The 15,908-nt window shown below is 36.5% G+C and overlaps 5 pseudogenes; all 5 read left to right on the top strand.

Moving 5' to 3' along the window:
- Nucleotides 1–1,918: 1,918 nt before the first annotated feature.
- LOC143885700 (5S ribosomal RNA) lies at nt 1,919–2,033 on the top strand (annotated as a pseudogene).
- Nucleotides 2,034–4,934: 2,901 nt separating this feature from the next.
- LOC143885712 (5S ribosomal RNA) lies at nt 4,935–5,049 on the top strand (annotated as a pseudogene).
- A 2,901-nt stretch (nt 5,050–7,950) lies between these two features.
- Nucleotides 7,951–8,065, top strand: LOC143885718 (5S ribosomal RNA; annotated as a pseudogene).
- Nucleotides 8,066–10,966: 2,901 nt separating this feature from the next.
- On the top strand, nt 10,967–11,081 carry LOC143885719 (5S ribosomal RNA; annotated as a pseudogene).
- Nucleotides 11,082–13,982: 2,901 nt separating this feature from the next.
- On the top strand, nt 13,983–14,097 carry LOC143885721 (5S ribosomal RNA; annotated as a pseudogene).
- Nucleotides 14,098–15,908: the final 1,811 nt, after the last annotated feature.

Genomic DNA, 15,908 nt, shown 5'->3' on the forward strand with positions numbered 1-15,908 from the left:
CTTGCAAAACTGCCCTAACTTTCACCTCAATGGAGTCCTTAAAGCCTATGAAACCGGAAAAGACCATATTATTCCTCCGACCCCATCTCTAAGCAAACCTCAAATGCTTGCTAGACCGGGATTTCCAATGCTGAAACCATCAAAGTTAAGCTTGAGCCAGCCTGAGATGAATGGTCCCATCCAGGGGCACAGAGACCTGCCTTATCATACGCGGACCATATCTCTGTCCTACAAAATGGCATTGTGTGTCTTTTTAGGGTCCCATCGTCTTCGCCTGTGTGTGTGTGTGCAGGTTTTTTTCTCTCCAGCTTATGGGTCATGAACCAACAAAATGGGCATCCATCATATCCTACAATCCACATCTTGTCTAAACAAACTTCAACTTGAAAAATGATAGAATGCAAGGAAGTGGAAACTCTACTCTGTATTTGCGTGGGCCCTTCTCTATAAAAAATAATTTCCAAAGGCAGATCAGGGATCAGGTTTGTTGAGACATGACATGTGCCTTCTTGGCCTGTCTCGAGTTGAACTTTTTCTAAGCAGGCATAAACCTTCTTTATTTATAACAATGTCCTCTTAAAGATGGAAATTATAAGTCAGTCCCTCTAAGTAATCTCAATAATCCCTCGCCACATTCCATTTCAAGATCCTTTTGAACCACATTCCCAATCCAGACTTCCTTATAAGGTTTCTTTGAATAACTTCGAAAGTTATTTGCATATATAATGGGATTTGCTAGGATCCATAACAAAAGACATTTCGCAGAACATCTGTTGCATGAAGAAGTAGCCACATAGGCTCACTTTGAAATTTTGGGAAATCTTGAAGTCAAAATTTTTTGTACACATTATTAATGGGGAAATGTTATCAGTACAACCGTATTTTGATATTTGCACAAACCCAGCTGTCTTTTCTTCTTTAATGGGCTGTTGAGAGCATTTTGGGAAAAGTAATAACCATTTAACAGCTCTTTAAGGGCGCTGATATCCACACTTTTATTCAAAAATAAAAGTAAAAATCATCATATAAGCAAGACAACCATCCTAATGGTTTAAAAACATCAAACACCTAATGACATGCACTGTTGCGCACGCCAAATAATTTAGTATCTGCCAAATTTCACATGTAATTCATATAAATATTTACAAATAATGCATGCACCACATTTTGCATTCACTTCGTATAATTATAATTATATAATACATACTAATATAGTATATGACTGTTACACTCACGATTTTGGCTTATGCATTCCGGTGATTTTGGTTTTGGTCGGGATATAAATGGAAACAACTCATGTCGGTTTCGGTGGAAATTTAAAACCACGCCTTTTCTTGTATTGACTGTAGTTCAGTTGCTTCTCCTTTGTTTTGAATAAAATTATTTATCATTCAATAATACATTTTTTTTTTAATGAATTTCTTTAATTACATATGAAGTTTCTGAAATAAACCCAAATTTGATCAATAATTCATTAATTTCTCATATATTGTTTGTAAATCTCTTTAGAAATTCAAATTTCTTTGAAAAATACATTGTAGGGAAAATTGAACTCAACCTTGTTTAGAAAACACATTAATTGTTTCGAAAACACATTAAGATAGGTACCCTTCTGCGCTTTGTTATATTTTATTTATTATTTTGATTTGCATACAATTTTACATATGGGCTTCTGGATTACCAGTTCTGTGCATTGGATATTTACTCTTATTGTTGCTTTCTTTTATGTATTTTTATGTACATTTGATAATTCTATTACATTAAACTCAAAAACTAATTTAAGTTTGAAAACGTTAATACTAGATGTCTTCCTCTGGATGGTCAATATGACATGTAAATTGTAAATAATTGAGTCAAAAGTCCTCTATGGTTTGGAAGCTGATATATTAACTCTTATATACAATGCCAGTTTAATTTAGGGTGCAATCATACCAGCACAAATGCTCTCGTTCTCATTAGAACTCTGAAGTTAAGCATACTTGGGGGTGGTACTATGATGGGTGATCTCCAGGGAAGTCCTCGTGTTGCACTCATGTTTCTTTTTAAGGGATTGAGCCTCTAGTTCAATGGTCAAGGCTTCGTTCTTCAACCTGGAGGCAGGGGGTTCAATCCCAGCTTACCTACCAAAAAATTTCCACAAGTGCACAGCAAAATAAGAGTTTGCCTTTTGTTATCAAAACAGCAAACTCTTCCAGTGCACAGCATTGGATATTTTTCTTCTTTTATTGTAGGCAAGCTGTAATCTGTTTCAATAATAAAAGACAAGATGTGTTAGTGCAATTATCAAAACATGGTGGTGTCAATATGCTCTCTCAATTCTCTCCCTCTCTAGACACTGGGTAAGGTAATATTCCATGATTTTTTTTTCATGGTTGCCAAACCTGCCCTTTGTGTTAGAAGGGGACAGAGGATAGGTGAGAGAGATTTGAGGTGGTGCGATTGGAGGGACTTAATGAGTGAGGTGGAGCATGAGAAGGGGCAGGAACATTGGGAAAATGTAATATCTATTTTAAAGAAAGAATGTTTTGTCGATATTTCCCTGTCTAATCTTATGCTCCTAAGTCACAACCCTCTAAAATTTGACTCTAGCTAGCCCTCTATCCTCACTTCTCACACTTGTATTCCGTGAATTTCTTGTTCATGGTTACCAAACATGTGCTTTTCTTTAGGGTTTTTTTTTTTGGATTGGTTCGTATATTATTCATTAGAAAAGAAGAATGCCTGTAAGAATGGAAAAAAACAAAGAGAGAAGCAACAGGCTATAATGACTAGCATAAAGCAACAATTTAAGGCAGAAAATCAAGTATCTCCAAACTGACTTTATTAATGCCTAACCGAGCAAGGTGATCTGCCTCCTCATTTGCAAATCTCCTAACGTGGATGAAATGCACTAGGAATCCCGTAAGCCGATCCTGAGTCTCATCTTCTCATGTGATCCATCCACACATGGTGACATTGAGAGAGTCTCGATCAATCATGGTCTGACTCAAGTCAGACTTGTCAATTATCCTGATCTCTTGCAAAACTGCCCTAACTTTCACCTCAATGGAGTCCTTAAAGCCTATGAAACCGGAAAAGACCATATTATTCCTCCGACCCCATCTCTAAGCAAACCTCAAATGCTTGCTAGACCGGGATTTCCAATGCTGAAACCATCAAAGTTAAGCTTGAGCCAGCCTGAGATGAATGGTCCCATCCAGGGGCACAGAGACCTGCCTTATCATACGCGGACCATATCTCTGTCCTACAAAATGGCATTGTGTGTCTTTTTAGGGTCCCATCGTCTTCGCCTGTGTGTGTGTGTGCAGGTTTTTTTCTCTCCAGCTTATGGGTCATGAACCAACAAAATGGGCATCCATCATATCCTACAATCCACATCTTGTCTAAACAAACTTCAACTTGAAAAATGATAGAATGCAAGGAAGTGGAAACTCTACTCTGTATTTGCGTGGGCCCTTCTCTATAAAAAATAATTTCCAAAGGCAGATCAGGGATCAGGTTTGTTGAGACATGACATGTGCCTTCTTGGCCTGTCTCGAGTTGAACTTTTTCTAAGCAGGCATAAACCTTCTTTATTTATAACAATGTCCTCTTAAAGATGGAAATTATAAGTCAGTCCCTCTAAGTAATCTCAATAATCCCTCGCCACATTCCATTTCAAGATCCTTTTGAACCACATTCCCAATCCAGACTTCCTTATAAGGTTTCTTTGAATAACTTCGAAAGTTATTTGCATATATAATGGGATTTGCTAGGATCCATAACAAAAGACATTTCGCAGAACATCTGTTGCATGAAGAAGTAGCCACATAGGCTCACTTTGAAATTTTGGGAAATCTTGAAGTCAAAATTTTTTGTACACATTATTAATGGGGAAATGTTATCAGTACAACCGTATTTTGATATTTGCACAAACCCAGCTGTCTTTTCTTCTTTAATGGGCTGTTGAGAGCATTTTGGGAAAAGTAATAACCATTTAACAGCTCTTTAAGGGCGCTGATATCCACACTTTTATTCAAAAATAAAAGTAAAAATCATCATATAAGCAAGACAACCATCCTAATGGTTTAAAAACATCAAACACCTAATGACATGCACTGTTGCGCACGCCAAATAATTTAGTATCTGCCAAATTTCACATGTAATTCATATAAATATTTACAAATAATGCATGCACCACATTTTGCATTCACTTCGTATAATTATAATTATATAATACATACTAATATAGTATATGACTGTTACACTCACGATTTTGGCTTATGCATTCCGGTGATTTTGGTTTTGGTCGGGATATAAATGGAAACAACTCATGTCGGTTTCGGTGGAAATTTAAAACCACGCCTTTTCTTGTATTGACTGTAGTTCAGTTGCTTCTCCTTTGTTTTGAATAAAATTATTTATCATTCAATAATACATTTTTTTTTTAATGAATTTCTTTAATTACATATGAAGTTTCTGAAATAAACCCAAATTTGATCAATAATTCATTAATTTCTCATATATTGTTTGTAAATCTCTTTAGAAATTCAAATTTCTTTGAAAAATACATTGTAGGGAAAATTGAACTCAACCTTGTTTAGAAAACACATTAATTGTTTCGAAAACACATTAAGATAGGTACCCTTCTGCGCTTTGTTATATTTTATTTATTATTTTGATTTGCATACAATTTTACATATGGGCTTCTGGATTACCAGTTCTGTGCATTGGATATTTACTCTTATTGTTGCTTTCTTTTATGTATTTTTATGTACATTTGATAATTCTATTACATTAAACTCAAAAACTAATTTAAGTTTGAAAACGTTAATACTAGATGTCTTCCTCTGGATGGTCAATATGACATGTAAATTGTAAATAATTGAGTCAAAAGTCCTCTATGGTTTGGAAGCTGATATATTAACTCTTATATACAATGCCAGTTTAATTTAGGGTGCAATCATACCAGCACAAATGCTCTCGTTCTCATTAGAACTCTGAAGTTAAGCATACTTGGGGGTGGTACTATGATGGGTGATCTCCAGGGAAGTCCTCGTGTTGCACTCATGTTTCTTTTTAAGGGATTGAGCCTCTAGTTCAATGGTCAAGGCTTCGTTCTTCAACCTGGAGGCAGGGGGTTCAATCCCAGCTTACCTACCAAAAAATTTCCACAAGTGCACAGCAAAATAAGAGTTTGCCTTTTGTTATCAAAACAGCAAACTCTTCCAGTGCACAGCATTGGATATTTTTCTTCTTTTATTGTAGGCAAGCTGTAATCTGTTTCAATAATAAAAGACAAGATGTGTTAGTGCAATTATCAAAACATGGTGGTGTCAATATGCTCTCTCAATTCTCTCCCTCTCTAGACACTGGGTAAGGTAATATTCCATGATTTTTTTTTCATGGTTGCCAAACCTGCCCTTTGTGTTAGAAGGGGACAGAGGATAGGTGAGAGAGATTTGAGGTGGTGCGATTGGAGGGACTTAATGAGTGAGGTGGAGCATGAGAAGGGGCAGGAACATTGGGAAAATGTAATATCTATTTTAAAGAAAGAATGTTTTGTCGATATTTCCCTGTCTAATCTTATGCTCCTAAGTCACAACCCTCTAAAATTTGACTCTAGCTAGCCCTCTATCCTCACTTCTCACACTTGTATTCCGTGAATTTCTTGTTCATGGTTACCAAACATGTGCTTTTCTTTAGGGTTTTTTTTTTTGGATTGGTTCGTATATTATTCATTAGAAAAGAAGAATGCCTGTAAGAATGGAAAAAAACAAAGAGAGAAGCAACAGGCTATAATGACTAGCATAAAGCAACAATTTAAGGCAGAAAATCAAGTATCTCCAAACTGACTTTATTAATGCCTAACCGAGCAAGGTGATCTGCCTCCTCATTTGCAAATCTCCTAACGTGGATGAAATGCACTAGGAATCCCGTAAGCCGATCCTGAGTCTCATCTTCTCATGTGATCCATCCACACATGGTGACATTGAGAGAGTCTCGATCAATCATGGTCTGACTCAAGTCAGACTTGTCAATTATCCTGATCTCTTGCAAAACTGCCCTAACTTTCACCTCAATGGAGTCCTTAAAGCCTATGAAACCGGAAAAGACCATATTATTCCTCCGACCCCATCTCTAAGCAAACCTCAAATGCTTGCTAGACCGGGATTTCCAATGCTGAAACCATCAAAGTTAAGCTTGAGCCAGCCTGAGATGAATGGTCCCATCCAGGGGCACAGAGACCTGCCTTATCATACGCGGACCATATCTCTGTCCTACAAAATGGCATTGTGTGTCTTTTTAGGGTCCCATCGTCTTCGCCTGTGTGTGTGTGTGCAGGTTTTTTTCTCTCCAGCTTATGGGTCATGAACCAACAAAATGGGCATCCATCATATCCTACAATCCACATCTTGTCTAAACAAACTTCAACTTGAAAAATGATAGAATGCAAGGAAGTGGAAACTCTACTCTGTATTTGCGTGGGCCCTTCTCTATAAAAAATAATTTCCAAAGGCAGATCAGGGATCAGGTTTGTTGAGACATGACATGTGCCTTCTTGGCCTGTCTCGAGTTGAACTTTTTCTAAGCAGGCATAAACCTTCTTTATTTATAACAATGTCCTCTTAAAGATGGAAATTATAAGTCAGTCCCTCTAAGTAATCTCAATAATCCCTCGCCACATTCCATTTCAAGATCCTTTTGAACCACATTCCCAATCCAGACTTCCTTATAAGGTTTCTTTGAATAACTTCGAAAGTTATTTGCATATATAATGGGATTTGCTAGGATCCATAACAAAAGACATTTCGCAGAACATCTGTTGCATGAAGAAGTAGCCACATAGGCTCACTTTGAAATTTTGGGAAATCTTGAAGTCAAAATTTTTTGTACACATTATTAATGGGGAAATGTTATCAGTACAACCGTATTTTGATATTTGCACAAACCCAGCTGTCTTTTCTTCTTTAATGGGCTGTTGAGAGCATTTTGGGAAAAGTAATAACCATTTAACAGCTCTTTAAGGGCGCTGATATCCACACTTTTATTCAAAAATAAAAGTAAAAATCATCATATAAGCAAGACAACCATCCTAATGGTTTAAAAACATCAAACACCTAATGACATGCACTGTTGCGCACGCCAAATAATTTAGTATCTGCCAAATTTCACATGTAATTCATATAAATATTTACAAATAATGCATGCACCACATTTTGCATTCACTTCGTATAATTATAATTATATAATACATACTAATATAGTATATGACTGTTACACTCACGATTTTGGCTTATGCATTCCGGTGATTTTGGTTTTGGTCGGGATATAAATGGAAACAACTCATGTCGGTTTCGGTGGAAATTTAAAACCACGCCTTTTCTTGTATTGACTGTAGTTCAGTTGCTTCTCCTTTGTTTTGAATAAAATTATTTATCATTCAATAATACATTTTTTTTTTAATGAATTTCTTTAATTACATATGAAGTTTCTGAAATAAACCCAAATTTGATCAATAATTCATTAATTTCTCATATATTGTTTGTAAATCTCTTTAGAAATTCAAATTTCTTTGAAAAATACATTGTAGGGAAAATTGAACTCAACCTTGTTTAGAAAACACATTAATTGTTTCGAAAACACATTAAGATAGGTACCCTTCTGCGCTTTGTTATATTTTATTTATTATTTTGATTTGCATACAATTTTACATATGGGCTTCTGGATTACCAGTTCTGTGCATTGGATATTTACTCTTATTGTTGCTTTCTTTTATGTATTTTTATGTACATTTGATAATTCTATTACATTAAACTCAAAAACTAATTTAAGTTTGAAAACGTTAATACTAGATGTCTTCCTCTGGATGGTCAATATGACATGTAAATTGTAAATAATTGAGTCAAAAGTCCTCTATGGTTTGGAAGCTGATATATTAACTCTTATATACAATGCCAGTTTAATTTAGGGTGCAATCATACCAGCACAAATGCTCTCGTTCTCATTAGAACTCTGAAGTTAAGCATACTTGGGGGTGGTACTATGATGGGTGATCTCCAGGGAAGTCCTCGTGTTGCACTCATGTTTCTTTTTAAGGGATTGAGCCTCTAGTTCAATGGTCAAGGCTTCGTTCTTCAACCTGGAGGCAGGGGGTTCAATCCCAGCTTACCTACCAAAAAATTTCCACAAGTGCACAGCAAAATAAGAGTTTGCCTTTTGTTATCAAAACAGCAAACTCTTCCAGTGCACAGCATTGGATATTTTTCTTCTTTTATTGTAGGCAAGCTGTAATCTGTTTCAATAATAAAAGACAAGATGTGTTAGTGCAATTATCAAAACATGGTGGTGTCAATATGCTCTCTCAATTCTCTCCCTCTCTAGACACTGGGTAAGGTAATATTCCATGATTTTTTTTTCATGGTTGCCAAACCTGCCCTTTGTGTTAGAAGGGGACAGAGGATAGGTGAGAGAGATTTGAGGTGGTGCGATTGGAGGGACTTAATGAGTGAGGTGGAGCATGAGAAGGGGCAGGAACATTGGGAAAATGTAATATCTATTTTAAAGAAAGAATGTTTTGTCGATATTTCCCTGTCTAATCTTATGCTCCTAAGTCACAACCCTCTAAAATTTGACTCTAGCTAGCCCTCTATCCTCACTTCTCACACTTGTATTCCGTGAATTTCTTGTTCATGGTTACCAAACATGTGCTTTTCTTTAGGGTTTTTTTTTTTGGATTGGTTCGTATATTATTCATTAGAAAAGAAGAATGCCTGTAAGAATGGAAAAAAACAAAGAGAGAAGCAACAGGCTATAATGACTAGCATAAAGCAACAATTTAAGGCAGAAAATCAAGTATCTCCAAACTGACTTTATTAATGCCTAACCGAGCAAGGTGATCTGCCTCCTCATTTGCAAATCTCCTAACGTGGATGAAATGCACTAGGAATCCCGTAAGCCGATCCTGAGTCTCATCTTCTCATGTGATCCATCCACACATGGTGACATTGAGAGAGTCTCGATCAATCATGGTCTGACTCAAGTCAGACTTGTCAATTATCCTGATCTCTTGCAAAACTGCCCTAACTTTCACCTCAATGGAGTCCTTAAAGCCTATGAAACCGGAAAAGACCATATTATTCCTCCGACCCCATCTCTAAGCAAACCTCAAATGCTTGCTAGACCGGGATTTCCAATGCTGAAACCATCAAAGTTAAGCTTGAGCCAGCCTGAGATGAATGGTCCCATCCAGGGGCACAGAGACCTGCCTTATCATACGCGGACCATATCTCTGTCCTACAAAATGGCATTGTGTGTCTTTTTAGGGTCCCATCGTCTTCGCCTGTGTGTGTGTGTGCAGGTTTTTTTCTCTCCAGCTTATGGGTCATGAACCAACAAAATGGGCATCCATCATATCCTACAATCCACATCTTGTCTAAACAAACTTCAACTTGAAAAATGATAGAATGCAAGGAAGTGGAAACTCTACTCTGTATTTGCGTGGGCCCTTCTCTATAAAAAATAATTTCCAAAGGCAGATCAGGGATCAGGTTTGTTGAGACATGACATGTGCCTTCTTGGCCTGTCTCGAGTTGAACTTTTTCTAAGCAGGCATAAACCTTCTTTATTTATAACAATGTCCTCTTAAAGATGGAAATTATAAGTCAGTCCCTCTAAGTAATCTCAATAATCCCTCGCCACATTCCATTTCAAGATCCTTTTGAACCACATTCCCAATCCAGACTTCCTTATAAGGTTTCTTTGAATAACTTCGAAAGTTATTTGCATATATAATGGGATTTGCTAGGATCCATAACAAAAGACATTTCGCAGAACATCTGTTGCATGAAGAAGTAGCCACATAGGCTCACTTTGAAATTTTGGGAAATCTTGAAGTCAAAATTTTTTGTACACATTATTAATGGGGAAATGTTATCAGTACAACCGTATTTTGATATTTGCACAAACCCAGCTGTCTTTTCTTCTTTAATGGGCTGTTGAGAGCATTTTGGGAAAAGTAATAACCATTTAACAGCTCTTTAAGGGCGCTGATATCCACACTTTTATTCAAAAATAAAAGTAAAAATCATCATATAAGCAAGACAACCATCCTAATGGTTTAAAAACATCAAACACCTAATGACATGCACTGTTGCGCACGCCAAATAATTTAGTATCTGCCAAATTTCACATGTAATTCATATAAATATTTACAAATAATGCATGCACCACATTTTGCATTCACTTCGTATAATTATAATTATATAATACATACTAATATAGTATATGACTGTTACACTCACGATTTTGGCTTATGCATTCCGGTGATTTTGGTTTTGGTCGGGATATAAATGGAAACAACTCATGTCGGTTTCGGTGGAAATTTAAAACCACGCCTTTTCTTGTATTGACTGTAGTTCAGTTGCTTCTCCTTTGTTTTGAATAAAATTATTTATCATTCAATAATACATTTTTTTTTTAATGAATTTCTTTAATTACATATGAAGTTTCTGAAATAAACCCAAATTTGATCAATAATTCATTAATTTCTCATATATTGTTTGTAAATCTCTTTAGAAATTCAAATTTCTTTGAAAAATACATTGTAGGGAAAATTGAACTCAACCTTGTTTAGAAAACACATTAATTGTTTCGAAAACACATTAAGATAGGTACCCTTCTGCGCTTTGTTATATTTTATTTATTATTTTGATTTGCATACAATTTTACATATGGGCTTCTGGATTACCAGTTCTGTGCATTGGATATTTACTCTTATTGTTGCTTTCTTTTATGTATTTTTATGTACATTTGATAATTCTATTACATTAAACTCAAAAACTAATTTAAGTTTGAAAACGTTAATACTAGATGTCTTCCTCTGGATGGTCAATATGACATGTAAATTGTAAATAATTGAGTCAAAAGTCCTCTATGGTTTGGAAGCTGATATATTAACTCTTATATACAATGCCAGTTTAATTTAGGGTGCAATCATACCAGCACAAATGCTCTCGTTCTCATTAGAACTCTGAAGTTAAGCATACTTGGGGGTGGTACTATGATGGGTGATCTCCAGGGAAGTCCTCGTGTTGCACTCATGTTTCTTTTTAAGGGATTGAGCCTCTAGTTCAATGGTCAAGGCTTCGTTCTTCAACCTGGAGGCAGGGGGTTCAATCCCAGCTTACCTACCAAAAAATTTCCACAAGTGCACAGCAAAATAAGAGTTTGCCTTTTGTTATCAAAACAGCAAACTCTTCCAGTGCACAGCATTGGATATTTTTCTTCTTTTATTGTAGGCAAGCTGTAATCTGTTTCAATAATAAAAGACAAGATGTGTTAGTGCAATTATCAAAACATGGTGGTGTCAATATGCTCTCTCAATTCTCTCCCTCTCTAGACACTGGGTAAGGTAATATTCCATGATTTTTTTTTCATGGTTGCCAAACCTGCCCTTTGTGTTAGAAGGGGACAGAGGATAGGTGAGAGAGATTTGAGGTGGTGCGATTGGAGGGACTTAATGAGTGAGGTGGAGCATGAGAAGGGGCAGGAACATTGGGAAAATGTAATATCTATTTTAAAGAAAGAATGTTTTGTCGATATTTCCCTGTCTAATCTTATGCTCCTAAGTCACAACCCTCTAAAATTTGACTCTAGCTAGCCCTCTATCCTCACTTCTCACACTTGTATTCCGTGAATTTCTTGTTCATGGTTACCAAACATGTGCTTTTCTTTAGGGTTTTTTTTTGTGGATTGGTTCGTATATTATTCATTAGAAAAGAAGAATGCCTGTAAGAATGGAAAAAAACAAAGAGAGAAGCAACAGGCTATAATGACTAGCATAAAGCAACAATTTAAGGCAGAAAATCAAGTATCTCCAAACTGACTTTATTAATGCCTAACCGAGCAAGGTGATCTGCCTCCTCATTTGCAAATCTCCTAACGTGGATGAAATGCACTAGGAATCCCGTAAGCCGATCCTGAGTCTCATCTTCTCATGTGATCCATCCACACATGGTGACATTGAGAGAGTCTCGATCAATCATGGTCTGACTCAAGTCAGACTTGTCAATTATCCTGATCTCTTGCAAAACTGCCCTAACTTTCACCTCAATGGAGTCCTTAAAGCCTATGAAACCGGAAAAGACCATATTATTCCTCCGACCCCATCTCTAAGCAAACCTCAAATGCTTGCTAGACCGGGATTTCCAATGCTGAAACCATCAAAGTTAAGCTTGAGCCAGCCTGAGATGAATGGTCCCATCCAGGGGCACAGAGACCTGCCTTATCATACGCGGACCATATCTCTGTCCTACAAAATGGCATTGTGTGTCTTTTTAGGGTCCCATCGTCTTCGCCTGTGTGTGTGTGTGCAGGTTTTTTTCTCTCCAGCTTATGGGTCATGAACCAACAAAATGGGCATCCATCATATCCTACAATCCACATCTTGTCTAAACAAACTTCAACTTGAAAAATGATAGAATGCAAGGAAGTGGAAACTCTACTCTGTATTTGCGTGGGCCCTTCTCTATAAAAAATAATTTCCAAAGGCAGATCAGGGATCAGGTTTGTTGAGACATGACATGTGCCTTCTTGGCCTGTCTCGAGTTGAACTTTTTCTAAGCAGGCATAAACCTTCTTTATTTATAACAATGTCCTCTTAAAGATGGAAATTATAAGTCAGTCCCTCTAAGTAATCTCAATAATCCCTCGCCACATTCCATTTCAAGATCCTTTTGAACCACATTCCCAATCCAGACTTCCTTATAAGGTTTCTTTGAATAACTTCGAAAGTTATTTGCATATATAATGGGATTTGCTAGGATCCATAACAAAAGACATTTCGCAGAACATCTGTTGCATGAAGAAGTAGCCACATAGGCTCACTTTGAAATTTTGGGAAATCTTGAAGTCAAAATTTTTTGTACACATTATTAATGGGGAAATGTTATCAGTACAACCGTATTTTGATATTTGCACAAACCCAGCTGTCTTTTCTTCTTTAATGGGCTGTTGAGAGCATTTTGGGAAAAGTAATAACCATTTAACAGCTCTTTAAGGGCGCTGATATCCACACTTTTATTCAAAAATAAAAGTAAAAATCATCATATAAGCAAGACAACCATCCTAATGGTTTAAAAACATCAAACACCTAATGACATGCACTGTTGCGCACGCCAAATAATTTAGTATCTGCCAAATTTCACATGTAATTCATATAAATATTTACAAATAATGCATGCACCACATTTTGCATTCACTTCGTATAATTATAATTATATAATACATACTAATATAGTATATGACTGTTACACTCACGATTTTGGCTTATGCATTCCGGTGATTTTGGTTTTGGTCGGGATATAAATGGAAACAACTCATGTCGGTTTCGGTGGAAATTTAAAACCACGCCTTTTCTTGTATTGACTGTAGTTCAGTTGCTTCTCCTTTGTTTTGAATAAAATTATTTATCATTCAATAATACATTTTTTTTTTAATGAATTTCTTTAATTACATATGAAGTTTCTGAAATAAACCCAAATTTGATCAATAATTCATTAATTTCTCATATATTGTTTGTAAATCTCTTTAGAAATTCAAATTTCTTTGAAAAATACATTGTAGGGAAAATTGAACTCAACCTTGTTTAGAAAACACATTAATTGTTTCGAAAACACATTAAGATAGGTACCCTTCTGCGCTTTGTTATATTTTATTTATTATTTTGATTTGCATACAATTTTACATATGGGCTTCTGGATTACCAGTTCTGTGCATTGGATATTTACTCTTATTGTTGCTTTCTTTTATGTATTTTTATGTACATTTGATAATTCTATTACATTAAACTCAAAAACTAATTTAAGTTTGAAAACGTTAATACTAGATGTCTTCCTCTGGATGGTCAATATGACATGTAAATTGTAAATAATTGAGTCAAAAGTCCTCTATGGTTTGGAAGCTGATATATTAACTCTTATATACAATGCCAGTTTAATTTAGGGTGCAATCATACCAGCACAAATGCTCTCGTTCTCATTAGAACTCTGAAGTTAAGCATACTTGGGGGTGGTACTATGATGGGTGATCTCCAGGGAAGTCCTCGTGTTGCACTCATGTTTCTTTTTAAGGGATTGAGCCTCTAGTTCAATGGTCAAGGCTTCGTTCTTCAACCTGGAGGCAGGGGGTTCAATCCCAGCTTACCTACCAAAAAATTTCCACAAGTGCACAGCAAAATAAGAGTTTGCCTTTTGTTATCAAAACAGCAAACTCTTCCAGTGCACAGCATTGGATATTTTTCTTCTTTTATTGTAGGCAAGCTGTAATCTGTTTCAATAATAAAAGACAAGATGTGTTAGTGCAATTATCAAAACATGGTGGTGTCAATATGCTCTCTCAATTCTCTCCCTCTCTAGACACTGGGTAAGGTAATATTCCATGATTTTTTTTTCATGGTTGCCAAACCTGCCCTTTGTGTTAGAAGGGGACAGAGGATAGGTGAGAGAGATTTGAGGTGGTGCGATTGGAGGGACTTAATGAGTGAGGTGGAGCATGAGAAGGGGCAGGAACATTGGGAAAATGTAATATCTATTTTAAAGAAAGAATGTTTTGTCGATATTTCCCTGTCTAATCTTATGCTCCTAAGTCACAACCCTCTAAAATTTGACTCTAGCTAGCCCTCTATCCTCACTTCTCACACTTGTATTCCGTGAATTTCTTGTTCATGGTTACCAAACATGTGCTTTTCTTTAGGGTTTTTTTTTTTGGATTGGTTCGTATATTATTCATTAGAAAAGAAGAATGCCTGTAAGAATGGAAAAAAACAAAGAGAGAAGCAACAGGCTATAATGACTAGCATAAAGCAACAATTTAAGGCAGAAAATCAAGTATCTCCAAACTGACTTTATTAATGCCTAACCGAGCAAGGTGATCTGCCTCCTCATTTGCAAATCTCCTAACGTGGATGAAATGCACTAGGAATCCCGTAAGCCGATCCTGAGTCTCATCTTCTCATGTGATCCATCCACACATGGTGACATTGAGAGAGTCTCGATCAATCATGGTCTGACTCAAGTCAGACTTGTCAATTATCCTGATCTCTTGCAAAACTGCCCTAACTTTCACCTCAATGGAGTCCTTAAAGCCTATGAAACCGGAAAAGACCATATTATTCCTCCGACCCCATCTCTAAGCAAACCTCAAATGCTTGCTAGACCGGGATTTCCAATGCTGAAACCATCAAAGTTAAGCTTGAGCCAGCCTGAGATGAATGGTCCCATCCAGGGGCACAGAGACCTGCCTTATCATACGCGGACCATATCTCTGTCCTACAAAATGGCATTGTGTGTCTTTTTAGGGTCCCATCGTCTTCGCCTGTGTGTGTGTGTGCAGGTTTTTTTCTCTCCAGCTTATGGGTCATGAACCAACAAAATGGGCATCCATCATATCCTACAATCCACATCTTGTCTAAACAAACTTCAACTTGAAAAATGATAGAATGCAAGGAAGTGGAAACTCTACTCTGTATTTGCGTGGGCCCTTCTCTATAAAAAATAATTTCCAAAGGCAGATCAGGGATCAGGTTTGTTGAGACATGACATGTGCCTTCTTGGCCTGTCTCGAGTTGAACTTTTTCTAAGCAGGCATAAACCTTCTTTATTTATAACAATGTCCTCTTAAAGATGGAAATTATAAGTCAGTCCCTCTAAGTAATCTCAATAATCCCTCGCCACATTCCATTTCAAGATCCTTTTGAACCACATTCCCAATCCAGACTTCCTTATAAGGTTTCTTTGAATAACTTCGAAAGTTATTTGCATATATAATGGGATTTGCTAGGATCCATAACAAAAGACATTTCGCAGAACATCTGTTGCATGAAGAAGTAGCCACATAGGCTCACTTTGAAATTTTGGGAAATCTTGAAG

Source organism: Tasmannia lanceolata, unplaced genomic scaffold (assembly GCF_043159265.1).
Source record: "Tasmannia lanceolata isolate RefF3 unplaced genomic scaffold, GAP_Taslan_0.1 ptg000008l, whole genome shotgun sequence".
NCBI lineage: Eukaryota > Viridiplantae > Streptophyta > Magnoliopsida > Canellales > Winteraceae > Tasmannia > Tasmannia lanceolata.